The sequence below is a fragment of the Perna viridis genome, chromosome 8 (assembly GCF_037379345.1).
Source record: "Perna viridis isolate PV_CMFRI_1.1 ecotype Kerala chromosome 8, ASM3737934v1, whole genome shotgun sequence".
NCBI classification, from domain to species: domain Eukaryota; kingdom Metazoa; phylum Mollusca; class Bivalvia; order Mytilida; family Mytilidae; genus Perna; species Perna viridis.
In genome coordinates this window covers 10,691,169-10,713,695 of record NC_142452.1, presented here as the reverse complement: position 1 = coordinate 10,713,695, position 22,527 = coordinate 10,691,169, and the positions used below count along the sequence as shown (strand labels likewise).

General features: G+C 31.6%; 1 long non-coding RNA gene and 1 pseudogene across 1 annotated transcript; both read left to right on the top strand.

Moving 5' to 3' along the window:
- The first annotated feature begins 3,837 nt into the window (after window positions 1-3,837).
- On the top strand, window positions 3,838-10,239 carry LOC148609295 (transient receptor potential cation channel subfamily M member 7-like; annotated as a pseudogene).
- Window positions 10,240-17,339: 7,100 nt separating this feature from the next.
- On the top strand, window positions 17,340-22,078 carry LOC148609294 (uncharacterized). The gene is made up of 5 exons (XR_015924809.1): window positions 17,340-17,455; window positions 18,505-18,535; window positions 20,328-20,426; window positions 21,500-21,625; window positions 22,022-22,078. It is a non-coding gene; the product is annotated as an uncharacterized LOC148609294 (long non-coding RNA).
- The last annotated feature ends 449 nt before the right edge of the window (window positions 22,079-22,527 follow it).

Genomic DNA, 22,527 nt, shown 5'->3' with positions numbered 1-22,527 from the left:
AGAACACCTAAAAAGATGCACTCAACCATGAAATCAACTTATAGTAAACTAGTAGTGGAATCACTGAGGCATGACAATGAATGCAAAACACATTATAATACATGTATAGCAAGAATGAACACAATTTATCAAGAGTAATCAAGGGGACAAAGGTTATAGCGGTAATCAAAAGAATGTGATCCAGGGACAAAGACCAGACATGGAAAACAGACATACACAACAAAGAACATAAAGTAACTAAAATTATTCATACAAAGTAACAAAGGTAAATGAGCAACTCGGACTCCACTAAAAACTGGGAGCATGGACCGGTGCAGCGTCCTCTGCTTTTCTAGAGACACCCGCCGAGTTGCTCATAAAAAGTCAAGTACGGGGTAGACAAATGAGGAAAGGTGAACTATGACCCGTTGAATAAATCAGTTTTCATGGTGCTGATGGATACATCATAACGATCCACGAGTTCATGATGACGACCATAAAACTCCTGTAGTGATGATTTCAATCTTGTAGCAACATAACCCTGTTCTAGAAGCCTATTTGTTAGAGTTCTAGCGCGATACAGAAAGTCTGCGTAGTTTCGGCAAGCTCTGACATAACGTATGAGAAATTAAGTAAATTTAGTTATTTATCAGAAATACCAAGATAAAAATAATAACTGTAATATACAAAATATCCACTCCACCACATAAATAACTCAAATAATCTTGCGAAAAGTAAAGAGGCGTATCAATGGCCTGTTTGGTACTAACGGTGTGATTGAGTCAAGATATCTTTTATTACATTGTCATTTGTCATCCGCTGCTATCACTCGGATCATTCAGCTCAGCCATTGTTGAATGACTGAAAACGTTATGTAAGGGTGATTGGCGGTAATAAAGCCATCTTAATATAAGGACCTATCATAAGTAACGATATAAAAAATCTGTAGTATTTTATCTGACACTATATTAGGGTACACGCTGAACTTTCCCAAGTGATGAATACCTTGCGTGCAACTTGCACTGTGATAATTATAACTGACAGAGAACTATAAAATACCGATTAAACCAAACAAAATCGTAGTTATTTATAGCTAAGTATTGACACAATAATTTGTATGGACACAATATTGTACAACATTTAAAATTCAATAAATGTGACGAAAAGTTCTGCTATAAGCTTGCCTGTCCAAGATCCCCGTTAATGTAACTATAGGAATAAACGATAATTCGGATAAAACTATGTAGAAACGCAGTACTTTCAACAAGGATAAAATTCTAGCTAATCAAGTCCTTTCTGGCTTCATTAGATATTCTTTCAAGGGAGAACTCTGAGGATTACCTTAATTTGATTGGATTCCACAACTACATAAACATCCATACAAACAAAGGTGCATAGCAGGGTAACCTCATTGTTCAACTCAACAAAGTGCTATCAGTACGACTCACCACGATTTTGTCCAGAGTGAATGTAGGACAACAAACATAATGTGAAGCTGTTTTCTTGCTGTGCGGTCTTCATTAACCATATATGGCCTTTGAGAAACTCTTAAGGTCCTTTAGATAACCTTAAACCTAGCTCTTTCGCTGAAAATTAACTCAATTAAAATATTCGACTTTTAAACATTATATATACAACCTTGACCCATGATTAATTGAAAACTCGTCTAAAAGAATTCACCCACAATGCAATTAACTACGCAAATGGTTATTCTTATAAATTTGATGCTTTATGCCACAATTCTAGATATTTTATCATTAAACAAGAGGCTCCCAGGAGCCTGAATTGCTCACCTGCTTCAATTTTGTCCTTCAGTGGCAGTAAATTTAAGAAGAATTTCTATCATAGTTTTCAAGATATTAACTGAAAACTGTAAAGAAAACCTGTCATTTTTCCCTTTTCAAGGGCAATAACTCCAACAAGGAATCGTCTGACAACTTTTATCCCTGAAGACGTTTTTAGTCCTAGTAATATGGATGATTTCAGCTATTAAATGAATTTGGCTAAACCTAACGATTTTTGAGATACACGCGAAAAACTACTCTCTGAACCCTATGTTCTAATTTTAGTAACGGCAGCCAGACAGATAAAAAAAATCCCCACATCTGTTCTAGTCCCCGGCTAGGCTCTGAGCACTATTTAGTCGCTTTTTACAACAAGCTAACGCCGCTGCAGGCCTATTCTTGTGATTCTTTTGACACCCAGACCTGCACAGGTCGCGAAAAATGTTGAAAAAATTGGTACTTTAAAGATTATACTTCTTTGATTGAAATTTATGTTGTGTAGAAATTTAAAGAGGTTAGCAAACCTGTCGTTAGGTATTTTTGAAGTTAATTATTTTATCCCGTAATTTTAGCGCAAGTTGGTGAAGAGATTGTTTAAGTCCGAAAGTCATGTTTCAGCGCAAATTGCTGTCTATACAGTCATCCGAAAGGTTATAGTTGTATTTAAAAAAAACGTTTCAAGAGAACTCTAGCCATTTGTGGACAATTATTACCCACAATCTTTTACAAATGTGAAACTTAAATAAATTATGTAATACTGAATAATGCTTTTTTCAAACTTTTATCGAATTTTGCGATGAATTCCGATACCTTTCAACTAAATTTCGACAACAAACAAACGTTTAATTTGGCTTGCCGTCACTCATATTGATCCTGTTATGTTTTGACCAACCTGCCTTTTAAGTCTTTTGAGGTTTAACTGCCTTTATAACGTATATATCGTATACATTTGAAATTGTTTTCTTAATTCACATTTTTATGCAGAATAATAACAACACTAAACAATTTTTCAGCATTTAATCCCGTTTTTATCCAAAGGCCATACAAATATTCAAGGTTCAGTATGTACACACAAAGAATAAAAGGTGCGAAATAAAAGCACGAAACAACAATACAAGTGTTAGATAATAGGAACTTTATTCATCAAGAGTCAAGTATCGGAGCACCTAGTCACAAATAGTGGCGGAAACAAAAAAAAAATAAAAAAATAAAACAAAATAAAACAAAAAAAAACAAAAAAACAAAGTAACAGAAATCAAACAATTATCGGAGCGACAAATAACACAATTAAAATTTAATGATCAAGTAAAGTTATCGGAGATTTTAAAATCCTTTTATTATAATCGGAGACAAAGAACTTAAAGATTAATCACAGTTTGTGACAATAACATATCTTTTCCGTTTTATCCCATAATCTTATTTAGCATACCACACTCTATGACGGTACCAACATAAAAATGTTTCATTTGTAAAGGAGCTGGAGTTGCAATTAAAAAATCGTTACCACCTTTTAAACCTGTGCAGCATAAATAAGAATTTGCATGGCTTTAAATATTATAAATTTGATAAAGATGCAATATATGGATACAAGACTGAAAAGGATACCTACATTCACCCGTGGCTGAGAGTGGTATGAAATATAGTTTCAGTTTGGTTGCTTGTTTCCAAAATTATGAAATGTCATTAAGAAGTTCAAATATATTAATACGGACTTGCGCATTTCGTTTGGTGTTAAATAGGGTCCCTAAAATCAAAGCCATCAACAAATGAATCGACGAACACTTTGTTCAAATTAATCATAAGACGTGATAACGCACAACACCTTCACAAAACAATGGAACTTATTATTAACTAAATAACGAATACTTATTTATTAAAAAAAAACAAAAAAAACTGGATATTATTATTTTCTGCCACTTTGGCCGTGTTTCACTTAAACAACAAAGGGTTTAATTTTGCAAACCAATCAATTTGTCATCTAGAACATGTGACAAATTCGATTAAAAATTACAACTTATTGAGCTTTATGTTTTCTTGTCTGTTGAACAATGCTTCTGTTGTAAGTAATTAAAGTATGATTGAATCAGTTACAGCTCTCATAGCCAGTGTATACCTAAGGTCGATGGCTGAAGTAGCAGAAAATTGTTTTAAGGAAGATTTGCAGGCAACGTTTTTACAACATTCACAGTAAGGTTTTAACAACAACATAGAAAAAAGACTGTAGAAGACGACCATTCACTTAAAAGATAATCTATTAGAATATCTACTAATTCTATGACAATATCTACTAGTCAACAGTGGTGACTTCGAACTGATCATATCTCTATATATTTTTCAAGTATTCTTGTTTGTTTCCAAGTTTTGACACAAAAGTATTCAGTTTGCACGTAATTCTTTCCATCAATAGCTTGTCTTTTCGTAACATACTCGTCGTGAATTAAAAACCTCTTTTTTCTACGCAATTAGGATAATGATAATGCTAATGTTGTCAGAAAATATCATTCTCCTGATGGGATTGTTTTGAATTTGCAAAAATTCCGTTTTAAAGAGTTGTGTCGTTAGTGCTTTCGTACTTTGGCAAAGTTATTTGTTAAGATAATTATTTCTTAAGGCTTGCATATTGAATTTGAAGTGGCGTTGTAAAGGACAGGAAGCTGAAAACAACATCTAAATTAGTGTTTCTAAGGATTCTCATTTTATGTAATTCGAATTTATAACTCAATATCAGATGAGATAAGCTTCAAGCCGTAAAAAATATTTCCCATTAAATTAGTAATTTTCTTGTAATTAATCAGTTTTTTTGTTCTGCCATTATTTATTCTATTTCAAATTTTCAGGATATCAAGATAAAGTTTAACATCATATTCGAACATTTCATCGAAATTTAAAATTTCTTTGCTTTGCATAATGAATACATGCTGCGTATGCTCGTTTCGAATTCATTTCTAAACAAAAATTGTCTTGTCTAATTTTACTGGTTAATGTACCGAATACAACATAATGCAATGTGCAGCAACATTTGTGATGATTCTATGGCGTGTTTGTAGCGTTCATCAATATCTACTTAACAGCTAGAGTGCTGCAACTATTAGATATAATTGGTAATTGATAAAGCAAAAATGAATATTTTTCATAATGATTAAATGGCTTCAAATATTTACAATATGATGTAAATTTTTTTTTTCAGTGATTTTAAAAGAAAAGCAGTTTTACTTTTGGAGAAGTTATATGCATCTAGTTACCTTTTAGCAAAAAAGGCGTTGGATTATGAATGTAATATTTGGGACATAAAAGAAAGTCCTGCAAGACTTGGACATTTCTTAAACATAGAAGAGTTTATAGCACATTCTGCCACACAAAAAGATACAAACAGCAGAATGTATGCATATCATAATGACGATAGCGCCACCGATACCAACGATACGACCAGCGAAAAAGGAGAAAGCACCGTTCAAGAAGAGTCAAAGACAGAGATAAACAACAAAGGAGAATCTACAAATCAAGAACAGCCAAACAAGACCGATAGCAATATCGATAGTTCCATTGGGACAAAGAAAGAAAACGGTCAAGAAATTTCAAACGAGGCATACACAAAATATGAAATATTCAAACACACTTTAATGTCATTTTTAAAAGTTTGATATTTAGAATTGTTTTATTTAAAATATAAAAAAATAAATAATAAAATAATCGATAAAAAATCAAAATACTTTGTCCACTTTGTAAAATTATAAAAAAATGAAATATTTTATTATATTAGAAACAAAGACATAAAAACTATTTTAAGAAGGAGAAAGGTATGCAATTAAGTACGTTTACATCTAAGTCTTCACAAGCAAGTTAAACATTCACAGAGTTTAAAAGTCAAAACAGGTAAATAAAATTTAAGCCTAATCTGTTATTCTTAAGGTTATATAACATAAATTTGTACGTGTGCTATTTAGTTTCCATTTTCTATCATCATTGGAATTTAAAGTCGCTGAAATCTCCCGGAAAAGTACTGTTTGCGCCGATCATACGAATACTCCTTCATTTGGTGAGAAGAGTCTTTTCTAACCCTCTTTTGTATATGAAAAAAAGATTTAGATTCAATATTTGATAAAGGAGCACCACTTGTATATCCTTTTAAAATAATATATAAAAGCAAAAACATAGATATGGTTTAAATTTTAAAGCATGAAAATCTATGACTATAACAATAAGATAGAAACAAGTGCCATTCTTTTAAGACTTATATGACACACACAGACACACACAAAGACAAATACTTATACACATCTGTATAGCTGGTAGAGTTCCCACATCCCATTAGGCTTCTTAAATGTTTATTACTTGATGTTTCTGCATCTCTCCTCTAATGTCTTACCCAATACAATCAGAGGTTGTGCTGTCGAAAACGATATCCAGCTATACAACTAGCGTTAAATTTTACGCTCTTAATTTCCTTACGAGGAAGTTAATTAAAGCTATATTTTCATGTATTCAAGTTGGCCGAGTGGTCGCGAGTGTTCGACTTGGTGCAGGTGGTGTTGCCAAAAATGCCAGAGCAAAGAAGGGGTTAGAATCCCGTTGAGGGACCAGATTTGCATCGAAAATGTACAGCCACGCATCGACTCCTGGACCGCCTTCACTAAGTTCAATGGTCTAGACAATTTGGCTATACAAAATTTAATCAACACACACACTTATAAAATATACTTAAAAAAAATAAGAAGTCAAGAATTTATGATTAGAACTTAAAAACATTCAAAATATACCTAGTTTGTTTCAATGAAGTTTCATCTGATATTAGACTATTCGACTAGTTATATCCCTCCAGAATTATACCGAAAAAATAATTGTGTTTAAAATCCAACTTCACATTATTACTCGGTATAATACTGTAAAAACCATTTGTGTACGTAAATATCGGATAAACATTCAATATCATTTTTTATCATGTCTACATTTCAGTGTTTCTTTTACTGAAATAAAACATTATTTTCTTTCTCATCTTATGTAGTAATTTACTTTATAGATATGTTTCCTAACAGCGCTTATATTGTTCAGTATATTTTTGACAACTGAACTACAAGAAACATTCATCTCATTGACAGAAGACCTAGTTTTAGTCTTCATTGTAGGAGAACTTATAGAAGAGATATGGACTATAGTATGTTTTGTCAGTTTTGTTGTTTTACGTTAGATTAAACCTTCAACATTGTGATGTTTGTTATTTAACAACGAAGATACAAATAAGGGCTGATTCATAAAACAAAGCCAAAACCCAATGGCACACCAAAAAATGACAAAAAAGTACAAAAAGAAACCCCAATAAGAACCAGGGCTGACATAAGGGCTAAAATATTTAAAATATCATCCGCTTTTATCTCGGACCAAATGTCTTAATGATATTTCAAAGGTTAAGATTAATAATGTAATATGAATTGTTTGTTGCAGTATCAATGAAAGTAATGTAATGCAGTTTTTAATTATATTATATTAATTATAATTTACGCTATCTTTACAGGTATGACTAGAATACGGATGTACTTGCTCTTGTCTAAGGATAATCTTACATTTCTACAGCATATGGAATAACATTGACTTTTTGTTTATGATCCTATATGTAGTAGCTTTTTTACTTCATATCTTTGCCATATCCGACCGTATGGTGACTGTTAGAAGATTATACATCCTCTCTCTGTTTTTCATGTTTCTGAAGCTATTCAATTTCTTTCTTCTCTTTAAGACGGTTGGAATAATTATTATTATGGTTAAAGAAATGGTACGTTTACCCTGCTTATTAGAGTATTTAAGCAACTTTTTGAATATTCAAAGGTGTTTTATGATTTTTGTGCTACCCTGTTCAATATATTTTTGAGCAAACACAATATCTAGCACCAGTTATTATATTTCTATTTTCTTTTTTTACAATAACATATGCAATGATGTAAACTATATGTACATAATTGATAACGTCTTATCTTCTTCGTAAACTGAATAATATGTGTAAAGGTGAATGAATGAATTTCTTTATAAAATGTTCGAAGTCATGCTGCTGAAGTCTCGAATAAATGAACTAATACAGAGATCACCAACACGGTAATGCAAACGACTTGATGAGGTTCAATGAAATAGGTTTAAAAATAATTTTCACATTTGAACACAGTCTGTTAAAAATTCCTTGCTGATATTGATATTAATATATTTTTTTTTCTTTAATAGCTGACAGATCTATTGCACTGTCTTCTCATTTTGCTTATCTTACTTTTGGGAGCGGGAGTGGCGTATCATGCAATTTTGTATCCATTACAAAATACAAGAGCGTTTTCGGGTGGCATCCAATCATGGCGGATATGGACTGTGTTAAAGATACCATTCTGGCAGGTCTTCGGTGACCCAATGCTAGATACTTTGGAAGGTTAACTTAACATACATTGATAAGTCTAATAAACATGGAAGTGTGGTCGGATTTACTCTCAGAACCCACACACACACGCATATTTGAGAAGTAAATTAAAATACAGAAAGGAAGTAAGACAACAAGGGCAGTGTCTGTGTGTGTGTGCGTGCGTGCGTGCGTGCGTGTGTGTGTGTGTGTGTGTGTGTGTGTGTGTGTGTGTGTGTGTGTGTGTGTGTGTGTGTGTGTGTGTGTGTGTGTGTGTGTTGTGATGAAATATTACTATTACTCCAAAAGAACACTGAAGGTACAGGTTAAATATTTTTTTGTGAAAAAAAGTCATTGCAACAAAACGTTTCGTTACCTAAAACTCATTTCATAACCCTTTAAGTTGTAATATACATTCAGTCAGCAGAAGTACTTTTTAGTGATATAATAATATAATCAATTGTTTGGTTAACATTTGTTAACAAAATGCTTCTAACAAATACGATTCTTTAAATACACGCACAGCTAGCAACATGGATGATTGTACAAATAATGAAACGATATGACGAAACTACCCGAATGTTGACAGGTGCCCGACATACGAGTGGATAACACCAGTCATAGCTGCCTTGTACATGATGTTGACAAACTGGTTGTTGCTAAATATAGTAATAGCAATGTTTAGGTAAAGCATTATTTAACATAAAAATTAACTTACTTTGCATTGTTAGTTTAGTTCTAAATTTATCGAAAATTAAAACATCACAGCAAACAATATCATTAGTTTTATGCAATTTCACTATCCATATTTTGTATTTTAATTGCATAAAGAAAATATCAATGCCGATTGTGTTAAGAAGTCATTTAAATTCCCAAATTTTATTGAAACATTTATATTTTTCAAATGACAAAAACAGCGCCCGTTTCACGATACTTTTGGAGAAGGCAAAGCAGAAATGGAGATATCACCATCATTTTGTGGTTATTGACTACGAATATCGGTTTCCTTCCCCATTCAACATTCCAGTTCGACTTATACTTATAATGTGTCATGAACCATGGCAAATTGCAAGTTCGAAATGCACTAAAAATGAGACAGATAAGAAGGGTAACTAGATTTTAATGTTTGGTTCGGTGATCATTTTTTGTTTGGTTGGCTGGATGAAGGATAAAGCTTAGTATTTGGTTTTTTTTAAAAGATTTGTTAGTTGTAACTTTCATTCTAAAGATCAATAGATTAGACAACAAAATCAAAGTTAACCTTCTATATCAAAGAGTAATCAAGGGAATCAAGGTTCTAGATGAAATCACAAGAATGCAATATGGGGAAAATCTAGACAAGGAAAACAAACATACTAAAAATAACACGAAATGACGAAAATAACACGTACAAATTAAGGAAACTAAAGAAAATGCGCAACACGGACTCCATAATAAAATTGAAGCATGGAACAGGTGCACCGGTAGAGTAAGTGTCCTCTTCTTCTGTAGAAACACCCAACGAGTTGCGCATAGAAAGTCAAGTCTAAGGTTTTTCAAAATCAAATCATAACTAGCGCCTTAAAGTTAAAATCGGCAGCAGACTTTAAAAATTGCAGATAAAAAACTCAATCCTAAGGCCCCATTTCTTTACTAAATGACAGATGTTCTTAAAACAAACGGAACCTGTGATGTCATGCATTTTAATAATTACAACAATATTTAATGGTTATAATGGTAAGATTACGCTAAGATATGACTCTGCCTACAGTCAACCTAGTGATGATTGGATATCTTTGGTCGTGGGGGGGGGATTCGTTTTTGTTACGTTGTGTGCATAAAAACTAAAAAAACATTATAACAGTTGTAAACAAGAAGTAAAGATATGAATGATCGCTAAATCCTCTATGAGTATGAGGAAAAATAATAAATGTTTTGAAAATGGTATAAAATCACTTCATTTTCATGTATATTTAAGCGGATTTAAAGAAGGAGTTAATGATAGAAAAACAGAAAATGTTTGCAAAAGAAATACAGGACAATGACAAACGAGAAACAAAGACAATAGAAAGGAAGAATCAGAAACATAGAAGGAAATGGTGGAAAAAAGTTGTAAAAAAAGCTTGATTACTTTTTAAGGAATTTTATTTATAGAATGAATATACGAATATCTATATTGAGTATTATATACAACAACTTCTGATATGTTTCATTGAAGTATAAAATGAATAAAAAAAACAGTACAATTTTGAACCCTGCAGATTAAGGACTACACAGAAACAATTGTAACATATGCTTATAAAACAACTGAGAAAATAATAATTTATTGTATTCTTTTTTTTTCTGAAGACCATTGCTTCCTCCATAATTGTTGAAATTAAAAAAAAAACGCATTTTTTAGATCACAGGACAATTTCAACGGAAATCATAGAGCAAAAAAAGACAAGTTAATGACAAGTGACTAGTTTTTAATGTATTTAAAAAAAAAGCTTTGTCAATTGTATTTTTTAGATGTTTTTAAAAAGGTAATGTAGTCTCCAAATGTAATTGTTATATGAAAATAGAAGACAAATGTAATAACAGTTGTTCTTTTTCCCATTTTAGTGAAATCCGTCTACATACTCAATTTTATGTCTTTGAATTCTTCCTTGACTTTGTAAGTTTTTTTTTTCTCGATATTGACTTATCACTAAGCCCGTCTGTATTACAACTTATTTACATGAAAACAATGCTCAATGTTTATTAAACCTAATATTTGTTTAACCTAACCTTTTTTTTTCTTTTTGCTACTTCAACTTAACTTTTTAGGCACTTTTTACCACCTTAATATTTACCTGACCATATCATACTATGAAAAAGGCTATGGATACAAATATTGGAGGGATTTAACATTGTTTAAGTATTGCAAATTAAATTTATAGTATACATTAAAATTTGGAATGAATTTGTTTATAAATGGTGTATAGGTACATAGAGTAGATTAAAATCCCACTTTAAAACAGTGGCAGGTTAGTTAATGGAATATTTAATTTGGAATTAAAAAAAAAATGTTTCCATTGAAAATATAAATAGTATATATGTATTTCTTGTTCCCATTTTTTATCTTTGACTCTAGTAGAACCAAACTTGGTATGAATGTTCCATGGGCTATCTTGCAAAGAACCGATTTGGGAATTTTTGATCAGCAGATAAACATTGCCGCAGTAACTGAAACTAGAACTAAGGGGGCAGAAGATTTTTGTATATTCTCCAATGCCGTAAGATTTAGACAAATTGTGACATAGGTAAAAGTGTTTAGCATGATGAGATCTTATTTTTGCTTTAATATGCCTAGCCATTATGCAGCTATTGCTCTTTATCGACTTTTAATCCATATATTTATGTTATTTTTTTAAAAATCTTCTCCTCTGAAACATCCTGACCAATTAGAACTAAACTTAGTATGAATATTCCTCAGGTTAGTCTGTATAGATCTGATGTGGGGATTTTTGATCCGTCGAAAAACATGGCTGCTCTTACTAAAAATAGAACAAAGCGGTCAGAGAGTAGTTTTTCTGTAATGATCCTTATTACAAGACCTACAAAATTCTGCAGAGATCAAAGATGTTGGGTGACTGCTTGTTAGAGTTATTGCTCTTGAAAGGTGATTTTTTTTTTTTTTTACAGTTTTCAGCCTGTATCATAAAACCTATAAGAAACTTTCGATTGATGAAATAATCCTTATAATAAATCCTAACGAAATCATTTTAAGTCAAAATTTTTGGACAACTCATTGTAAGAGTTCTGTCCTTGAAAGCAAATATCGAGCGGTACAGACTCCTGTTATTTTATTTTTTCCGACCAACCGACCGCCCGATCCACTCAAAAATTCATAAACAAATTAAAAAAAACTGTGGCCTAAACAAAACTTAATAAAATAATCTCTGACATTGAAAATCTTTGCTCTGCCTAAATATCATGTCAATTTGATCTATTCTTGTTTCAAGCCTCAGATAAGTAATGATTTACTTGTACATGAAGAGTATCTTTTATCTGATTGATTTGACCTTTTGCCAGAAGCATGTCTTTTTAGCTCTTTTGATTTTATTATTTGTGATTCTTTTTGCTTCCTGATGTTGTCTTAAGAAATTAGTCTTTCCCCCACCTATGGTTGATTTCTAAAAGCGTCTAATACTGACTGGCGAAGTTATTTAGTTTTGCGGCAACGTCAGTTTTAGTTTGTCATTGTCAGAATGAGTATTTTCAAATTTATTTTTTACTTTTCTAATCTAATCTAATTTTTCGTATTTTGTTTCATTCAAACGTTTGTTTTTTTATGTTTCTGCGGAACAAAAAAGGATCATAATCATTATATAATTAAGTTTTAATGTAACTCTTTGTAACTATATCATATTTTTACAATGATGAAAAATTATTTCGTTGTAATTTATAAACCATTAAATAATATACTTTCTCATTCCGAGGCAATAACACACTCTTCAAAAGAGTAATTATTCCAGATGAAAATATTTTTATAGAAAAATTGTTTTGTACATTTTAATTTTTAAGAAAGAAATTAATAGTAAATTCATAAATATTTATATGTCTTTGATTGGAAATATTAAGTAGTAGTATTTGTAAGAATCATGCAAATCTGAAAAAAAATGTTTTTTTTTTTTTTTTTTATTTTTGTAATTAAGTTGTTTTAAAGGTCTATATTATAAAATGTGTAATTATCCATTCCAATCTGTCTGCTCTTAGAAGATAGTCAACAATGAAAATCCAATAGATTCTATTATATTTTAGTGTCATTTACAGAGTTATCTCCTTTAATTTTGAAATCTACAGTGTATTCTATATAATTTTCATCTCATCTTATATGAAAAACCCAATGTTAATTTCTGTTTACTATAGCAATTCAGCAAAATATATAAAAGGATATGTATGCTTTTCACTAATGAATCTCATGATACTCAGTTGGAGTGCTACTTAATTGCCCAAATTATGATCACGAGTGCCGAGAACACCAAGGTTTAATGACACGTGTTAAATCGCGAAGCGTTATCTGCACGAGTAATAATATCACTTTCATTATCATTTTTTGGATTAAATAGTTCGTTAATAATGTCATGGACGAAAACAAATTTTTGTTATAATCTGCCTGTCATTGTTTTACGTACTGAAATTTAAATTATAAGGAATTACTGTTATACGTTTCCCTTTGAGATAACCTCAATGCTTGTAAGGCAGGTATGCCGTGTGCACCATGAGGCATGAGATTGGGTTGTTGTAAATTATTTTTTTTGTGCACGTTCTTTGGTCATGGAAAGTTAACAATGTTGTTATTTTTTACATTTTTTTGATATTTTTCATGGAATTATTCGAAATTTGTTCTGTACATTTGTTAAATAAGCCCGAGCTGTTTTTAACTGCCATTATTCTGTAAATGGTATGCATTTTTGTTTTAGATGTTTCTTCATCTCAGTGATTTTAATCTGGACTTCTAAAGAATAGTTTATTTTTTTTTATTTAGAAAAGTATCAACCCCAATTATTTTTCACTTTGATAATAACAATGAAAACATGAAGATTATCTGCCATTTTGTAAAATTTTGTCAAAACTAATGTGGTATAGTTTTGCAAAAACGTAAGGATTATTTTAGTTCTATACATGTTTTTGTTAAACATGATCTGTTATACAAAACACGAAAGCTACAGTTACACCCAAAACAAGCAACATCGATTAAACTTAAAGCCGTTTCTACATTCGTTTTTATGTTTCTACCCTCCTTTCATGCACATATTTTAAATTCTTTACTCTGAACGTTAAAATTCGTACATCTATAAACATGACTATTTTGTATACTTTGCTAGATTATATAGTTGAAAGTGTTGTAGGATCATTTCGGCATAGAATATGTAATGCTTCATATATGGTATCAAATATATTTAATGTATTTATGTTTGTTATTCTTTTATTTGATCATTTTGCCAGGCAAAGCAAAAGCTTTGTTATTCGTTTTTATGTTTTTTTTTTCGCAATAGAATAAGTCGATTTTCGTTATTTATGAATAATTTCATTTCATTGAATTCGGGGCCTTTTACAACTTGTCCCTAGATTACATTCTTTTGGTTTCATTTTTTACTCTCTTATATATGGTATTAGTTTTGCCCATCGTTTAAGAGCTCGTGGCGACCTGTATAGGTTTAATTGTTCGTTGATTGGCTTTTGGTGGATGACAGTCTCATTGGCAACCATCTCCTATTATTATAAATCCAGGGCAAAGTTTTAGTAATATTTTCACATGATTTGTAGCGCACGTTCATTAAAATATAACGATAATATGTAGGTTGAATATGTTGAAAAAATAACAACCCACCTAGATGAGAATGTCAGTCCAAGGACACCCATTGGCCTTCAATGAACGGCTGGGAAACCTTCACTCCTCGGGAAAGGTTGCAGCTAGCCCCGAAAACATCACAGGTACAGCAAAGAGTTGTCCCTATATACTCAAGTTACATAAATATAAACTAAAGGAGAAAACGAAATAAGACATACAGAGGTCAGAAATGCATGACTTGGGACAGGCGCATCATATGCCCTGATCCACACGACAATAGGCACTTCAACTTTAGTGCAGCAGGAGTTAGGTCCTATTTAAAAAACTGAATGAAAAACAGATCACTGATCTCATGTTTATTTTTTTAATGGTGAGGCTTATGACAGTTATCAAAATTAAAAAATATTCCTCATACTTTTGAATACTATTGGAGTAGTAAATTTTGTAATTAAATATTTCTTGGGTCCATTTCTTTAAAACAATAAATTTATTTTAATTCACACACATTGATGTTTTTGTTTATAATCATAGAAAAATGAGAAGGAGATAATCATAAACATTATCAGAAACTTCAAATAACCACCCGTCTATGTAGTTACGAAAACATACTGAATTTTGTGTATATTTATCAAAAGAAATCAAAATTAAGCTGCGAATGTATGCATTAAAATCATATTTACAATAAATTACTACGTGATGAATGTTGTTTCAATAACATGTGTGAGTAATTAACCAAAATGCATTAAGTTAACAGAAAAGGTGAACATTATGGATTTTCAGTATTGTTTGAATAAGTAAATTTTGGAAAAAAATAATTAGAAATCAACGGTGATAGTCCGAAGTCTGTACGACTTATTGTTTTAAAGTGTTTTTGTGAACAACCGAATTTTTATTTTTTTTTAAATTTTAAGTCATAAATCGCGTAACAAAGGAAAGCTCAAATTTGTCGACCTTATTAGCCTTGTGTCCCATCCCTTTTTTTCATTTTATCATCATTATTTCATGTTCATTTTGTCATCCCTTTCATGTTCATCGTCGGAATATGGCTGAAATATTGCTGCGTGGACGTTAAACCCCAACAATCAATCATTCAATCATATTATTACATTAAACTATACGACAAATATGACTTTTCATTTCGTATTGTCTAGTTTTATTTCATCTGTTGCAACACACCTTCAGCACCTGCGTACGGAGTTTTCATGTCATAGCTCATACATTATGATAGAGCTTATCGTAACTACACAGCATTTTGATATCGCGAAAGACTTCTTATAATAAGGCTTTTGGAATAGGGTTATGTTAGCGTTTGCACCTGGTACGACAGGCAATATTTTTTGTTTGTGCTGCATGGCATACATAACAGTCCTGTCAAAAATTTAAAAAAAAATAAAATGAAACATTTCAAGGCTTCCTTTCCATTGTACGAATCGGGAATCGGATGCTGCGCCTTTTTTTCTGAATCACGTACATGTACTGTATAAAATTCAGTCAGAAGTATTTTCTATCTAGCTAGTGACTGTCAGAATCTGTCAGAAACTGTCGAAAACTCTTCTAATCGACGTTCAAATTGCAGTTCTAAGTAGAACAGGACCTGACAGGAGAGTGTCACGGCCCATGACATATTATGACAGAGCTTTTCCAAAGCCCTGGCAGATCTTGACAGGTGTGTCACTGTTCAGAACAGCTTCTGACAATTTAGAACTGTTTTATGACAGCGAATTCTGACAGGATCGAAGTGAGGTTGGAAGTATTTTTAATGATTGACCGTTATCATAACTAAGAAAAGTGTGCGATATCTACCCAAAAGAACTTTTTTTACCAAATTTTACAATTACAATTCCCGGACACATTTTCTTAATTGAAATATAACACAACAAAATGGCAGCCTTCAAACTAACACTAACTTTGTTTTATGCAGATTCAAAACTCACTCACAGATTCTAAAAAAACGTTCTTTAATGGTAATATTATCTATAAAAAGTACCCCCCTAAAACAAACCTTATGTGTTTATCAACTGCCCTTAATAGACATATAAGTTCGGAATGTGATTTTTAAATCACTGTTTTGTTTCTATTTGGGATTCCATCGAAAATAATAATTTCACTTTTTCATTGCTACAATCTTTTTTTGTTCGGAACTATGAAAAACCTGTTCTTTGTGTAGAAAGTATTATATATGATTTTACTGTGGTATTACACATCAGTGGAAATAAACGGAATAAACTTTATGCAAAATTGCAGTTTTAGTTTTGCATATACTTTTGTTTCTATGTGCGTACAGTGTTTTATGTTCCTCGTTGTATGTGTTCTTTGTCCTTGTATTGTCCTTATATCCAGATTAAATTTATCGTTGGAAGCATGGTTCCCTTAATTCATCTTAGAAAGGATAAAATATGGCCCCCATCTTGAAAATGGTGAAGTTTCAATTGAAATCTGTAGCTTCATTTAATTAGAAAAATGAAAAGAATAAAAATAAGCTTGTCACGTTTTGGCGCTTTTAAATCAATGTCAATGACTATTTTCGCAATTTTCCAAACTTTATTGATCTCTGTAATAGTGAAAGGTAATAAGGAAATTACTGAATTAATACATGTAAACGGTAGAAAAAAAGTAACAACAGATAATGAATAAGAAAGTGCAATTATAAGATAGGAAAGGACACAGCTATTAAACCTATGTTTAAAACTTTGATAGTCCGATAAAAGTAGTAATTTTAACTTGTAAATGAAACAAAATGACTAAAGTTACTATGGTTTGTTTATCATCAAAAGTTTTAGGCATATTTAGAAAGATGTTCATTAAGTTGGTGTCAAGTAATTTTGGCTACTAAGCTATGAATAAGATAGAAAAAAGTTTAGTATATTCAACATTCAATAAAACAAAGATAATTTACGTTATCTGAATACTTATGTGCTTCCCTTGACCTATCGTGTAACCGACTGAACATTCGCAGACATATCTATGTTGTAAGAGAGACTATTGATATGAATGTTCTTTGGTGTGAATTTATTGTTCTATTCGGTATGTATGTTGAGACAGTACACAATTAATATGTTTTTCATATAGTTTTTATATTATAATCGTTTTTATTGTCCCTCATATTTTAATACCCTGACATTCAGTAAATGGACACTGAAGCCAAAACATATGTAGTGGGACACAAAAAGAAATGATTTGGTAAAATTGTCTTTGCCGATCGGGGAACAGTTTCTTTATAAACACATTGATCATTATATAACTGCTTGATATTGATCACATTATTATTTGAAAACTTTCAGAAAACACCGTTCTTTCAATTCAATAACGATAATGCATGTAAAAAATTGAACTCAAAAGGATAAGATACGATAAGGGCTATATTTGGCCCCCTAGTTTAAGAAAAAAAAAGTTTGAGGTAATTGACAAAAATGCGATATGCGAAATGTGATATGCGCTGTTAAATGTCTTATTTGATTGTTTTGATTTGGTTTTTGATTTTCACAATTGTATCAATTTTCAGTTTAATCAAAGCCACAATAGGGAAAAACTATCGTAAGGTCTCGAGCAGCATGACCCAGAAATATCTTAACTGATTTTGACTCCTATCAAAGTTGCATTTAGAATTAATAACCAAAACGTTTGGATCAAGTTAAAGGAAACACTCTTTTTTAAATTGCAAAATGTTCCGAAAAGTGCGCAATTCAGCATATTTGATAGAAGTTCGCAGATTTCCAAATTTGGGACATCATATTTTCAATCATATATACTTACAAAATGTTGTTTAGTAAGTTTAACAATGTCAACCATTCATTTATCATTTCAAAAGTAGAAAAAGTTATTCATATTAAATTTCTAATTTCCACTCGGGGGGAAGGGGGGTGCTATCTTGCTAATCCAAACCTTTCTTGGTTTTTATCGATACATTTTGATTTAACTTATTATCTAAAAAATTTCATTTAGTCATTCTAAAATAATGTATTTGAATCAATACACATTGTAAATTGAATTGGCCTCTGTAGTAGTCTCTCCTCCTATTTAATAACGTACATCAAACCGTTGTTTATACATATTTTGGTTGCTTATCTTTATAGTGTTTGCTTGGTCTGTAACTGGAACAGAAAAGTAAGTACTAAATGATCTATTAAAACTAGTAAATTGTTTCATTCCTGATATTCTATTGCCTTAATCCATTGACATTTCCAGCGATAATTCTTGAATTTTTTTAAGTTCACAAATCTTTTAAACCTCGAAGTGTAGCGTACTCATAAACATACAAACAGGAGAACTGTTCTAAGACAGTAGATGAAACAGAAATCCTGGCAGATCCTGACAGGGTCTGGCACAAGCTGTCCCGAATCAGGACACAATTTGCCTTTTTCCCTGACAGGTCCTGATAGCAGCTGAAAGAGTAATCAAGGGATCCAAGGTTTTAGCGGTAACCAAATGAATGCTCATAAAAAGTCAAGTCCGGGGTAGACAAACGAGGAGAGTAAAACCATGACCCGTTGAATAAATCAGTTTTCATGGTGCAGATAGATGCACTATAACGATCTACGAGTTCATGATGACGATCCATGTAGTTTCGGCAAGCTCTGACAAAACGTTGTGACATGAACACTCCATACGCAGGTGCTGAAGGGGTATTGCCACAGATGGAAGGAAATTCACAATTCTGAATGAAAAGTCATCACGTTTGTCGTAAAAGTTTGGTCAAACGTTTTCCTTCACTATCGATTTCTAAGTGTAGTTCAAGATTTGAGGCTGGCCTTACAGTGTCTGTAGTATCCTTTGTCTCAAGTTCTTTGGGGTAGATGCGATGTATCATATCCCCGAAATTAGGATCGTTGAAATATAATACGTCATCTATATATAGGGTCTAAATGTTGAAATTATCATGATTAGTACACAGTATCATATAATTATGAAAAGCATTTTATACTTAATGGCAGTCAGAATCTGTCAGGATCTGTCAGGGACTATTCTGAGTCATTCAGTGGATTCAGTTGCTATGGTAGACTAGGTCATGCTATTCAGAATGTTGGAAAACAAAACAGATTCTACCTAGAAGAGTTTCTGAAAGAGAGTGTCTCTACCTATGACAGATTATGACATATTTCGTATGAAGCCCTAACAGATCCCAAAAAGGTGTGTCGCGGGTCAGGACAGTTTCCGACAGTTTAGAACTGTTCTAAACAGCAAATTCTGACATAATCGAAGAGAAGTAAGCAGTGATTGCAGCATGTATAAACAATATCATCAAATATTTTTGCATGTTTTTTTAAGCATGTTTAAGGGTGATATTGGCCAAGAAATGATTACGCAAACCTCAATAAAGTGTAAACTAACCCAATGACGTGTATTCCAAACCATGTATCCCATTCAACCATCCTGGTACAAACACGTGTCTTCTATTGAAATTATGTTGTATTTAAACATTCTACATATAACCATCGTTTCTCGAAGTATTTCTCCGTCTATTGACACTTTCGGATATCACAATATTAAAGGATGAAAGGATTTACATAAACAGCCAATGGGTGTTCATAAAACTAAATGAAAATCATCAAATGGGCGGAAAATTGATCAATATTGACTTAAAATCTATATAAGTATCGTGTCATAAATGTCTAAATACACTGAAATAATTACTAATGCTATTTAGGGTAAAGAATTAGAGAAAATCAACTTCACTCGTATGGTGTTTAAATATATCTTAAAAAAACGATTCCCAATAGCAAATAAAAACATAATAAAACTAAATGAAAGAAAAAAAACAATAATATGAATACATTTAAGACAGTACACGAGGTGCGTGTTTATTACTTATGTCTGTTGAGATACCACTTATCTTAAATCCGCATTGGTTGTTTTTAGACAGATTTAAAAAAATATCTTTAATGAGTAAATGTTTCAGGCGAATGGCCACATTTTGTTTAACTCCGGGAGAAACATGTGATTGTGGGAACGGCTACATGGGTCGTTGTGGTACAAACAGGACGTGCCTTTGCCTAAAGTAAGAGTAAGTTAATTGCAAACGAATATGAAAAAGTGTAGGTAATGTGCATGCTATTATTTATTATCGCTGTTTTGTTTAAAATCCCTTTGCTCTTGCGAAACGAACATTTTCAATCTCACGCCAGTTGAGTGAGAATGAAAATTATCGCCAGTTTCTATCTCCTCGCGTGACATACAAGCAACAGCGTATAAATGTTTGACGATCGAAATAACCGTCTGTTTGTTAACTGCATATGAAATAATGGCAATAATTTCTAGTCTACAATGGAAATTGATTAAATACAGTAACTTACCCGATTAAAATGAATAAATCCCAAAATTATTCCACAATTTTTAAACGCAACCGTCATAGTTAATCGTTTTTTTTTTCAAATGATGTGTATCACAGTTGCACAACATACGTGACGTCACGTAGCACGTCGCCGAAATAGTCCCGACAAGAAATTTACATATTTAGACCAGAAAAACAAAAACAAACAAAAAAATATAAAAAAATCTAATACCTTACAATTTAGTAAAACAGCTATAAACAGTTTACTAAATTTTTGTCAACTCGCTGGACTTTTCCATGCTCATCTCGTCACGCTAGATAAGATGAGTATGAAAAAATCACTCTCTTTGAAAAAAATATAAAATAAACTGATAATAAAGTTATTATTTGTTTCATATTATCAACACAAATTAAATAAAATGTGTACGGTCATGTTATTTGCGCCTCTAAAATTATAGATTAGTCTTATAAACGATTAAGTCTAATAGAAACAAATAGAAATAATGTCTTAACAGCTTGACATTTCCGAAATCTACTTCCATAAAATGTTTAACCATCATCATGAAAACTTTCACACTTTGCCCAAAATTTCTAGTTGTTCGTTTACCGTGCAATAATTCATGTATGCTATATGTTAAAAATGATAGAATGCCTTCCGATGTTCTGATGAGTGTGATGCAAGGATGGCAAAGTTCTTTTTAGCTTTGTAGTGTTTTACAGATGGAAAATGTTGAAAAAGTGCGTTGTCTACTATGTGTATGAATTGTCATAATCATGATCTTCTACATATTGATTTTCAGTCCAAAAGATCTATTACTATCCCGAAGACAAAACAACGGTTGTAGTGATGGAAGTAAAACATGTAACTGTCCCGATGGTACGACTGGACACTGTGATCACAACAGGATATGTCACTGCAATAATAAGTAAGTTGTCGTTCACAAAACTCATATTTGTCGCTTAAGTCAATGCCTTTATTTATAGTGGCCTTGTTCAACGAGGGTTAGAACGTTCAGTCTATTGACATATACTTCAAAAAATTCTTAGTAAACATTTTTTTTTCGTTTTGTTTTACCGGAAGCTGGGTTTTGATTCCATTCTTTTCTGTAAAGTTTAATTCCTTTTGCACAATTTGTTGAAAATGTGCTAACATGATTTCAGTTCCTTTTTGTCTCTTTTCTATCGTCTTTGCAAAGTTGACTATGTTTATCTTTGAATTTACTGAAATCAAAATTCTTGCAAACAAACATTTTATTTTATCAAGATATATACCTGCGTTGGTATACTTTTATTATTATATTTCTATTGTTTTGATTTTGTAGGTAATTTCATGGACTCTCATGTGAAGTCAAATTGTAATAAATAATTCAATAAATAAATTAGATTCTTTATTTTTCTAAGGTCTAAATCAGATTCAAAACGATATTTAAGACACTAGCTTTGCTTCATGTACTAACAGATACATTAAAAAAAAATACCATTTGATAATTATATTACATGGAATTGTATTTTGTATTTCATTAGTGTAATTGTTATTAATATAATTCTTGCATATCAATACAAACTTGTATTACTAACTGATTAAAGTTCAGGGGTTTTACTCCTAAAACATTTCAAAACGGGAGTGAAACTACAATCAGCTGTTTATCGGATCATTTGTGTAGCTATTTTACGAATTATATGAATACAATGTGACATTAGCATGTCTTTCAAAATGATAACAATTTGCTAATGATATTAAGTAGCACTCCAGGTAAAAATAATACAAAATGTGATTCATGGTTGGAAAGCCTATATATTTTTTTATTTTTGACATGTTATTTGCAGT